Source organism: Benincasa hispida, chromosome 5 (genome assembly GCF_009727055.1).
Source record: "Benincasa hispida cultivar B227 chromosome 5, ASM972705v1, whole genome shotgun sequence".
Lineage (NCBI taxonomy): Eukaryota > Viridiplantae > Streptophyta > Magnoliopsida > Cucurbitales > Cucurbitaceae > Benincasa > Benincasa hispida.
The window spans coordinates 36,090,177-36,091,143 of NC_052353.1; positions in this window are offsets into that span (position 1 = coordinate 36,090,177).

The window sequence follows — 967 nt, forward strand, 5'->3', positions numbered from 1 at the left end:
GGGGAGCTAAACGATGAGGTAGGCGATCGTATAGTAATGCACAGAGCTAAGTGAAGAGGTAGGCGATCGATAGGCAAAGTACTACACGATCAGTGAAAGCACTAGACGATAAGCGTAGAAGCTAGACGATAGTCGTGCTGTGCGAAACGATGAGCAGACGCGCTACACGATAGGTGGAATACTAAACGATGGGCGTTGGGTGATAGACACAGACGCTGGGTGATGATGTTAAGCGATAGGTGGATGCATTAGATGATAAGGTGTCAGCGCTAAACGATGGATGTAAACGATAGGCTATGCGCGAGATCATTGAGAACGAGATCGTTTACTAAATGATTGAGCTACATGATGGGCCACTGGCATTAAGCGATAGATGCAGGAACTAAATGATGGGATGGGGTGTGACATGTTAGGATTGTGAAACCAATGGCTATCATCTTTTTGTTTCTGGATGGAAGTAAAATTTGAATGAATGGTTTCTTCTGTGACCTTTTCTTTTCACAATCTTTTGTCTGAACTCTTATTCTTTTTTGCAGACGGCTTAATGATAACCCATTCAATGGACCAATCTTGAGAGAACTTACTGGAATTATAAGTCTTAAACTTGTGTAAGTCTTTGTATAATTTCATCGTTGTGTATTAGTTCATTTAGATGATATACATCCCTGACTGAAGTTTTTGCCATGTCATGTGATTGGTTTATGATGGATTGTGTCTCCTTTGTTTCAAGGATGTCTTAAACAATGACTTGTGTTGAACAATACCAACTAGTGGACCATTGAGCACATACCTTTAAACAAGTAGGTTTTTGAACTTTTTAAACTAAAAACACAATGAAAAATCATGATCAATACTTACATTATTTAAACTACTTTTAAATGCATTATTTACTTTTCATTTATTGTCATTCTCTCCCTTTATTCTTTGAATTGTAAATTAGTCTAAAGTAATCATTTGATGTTGTTAG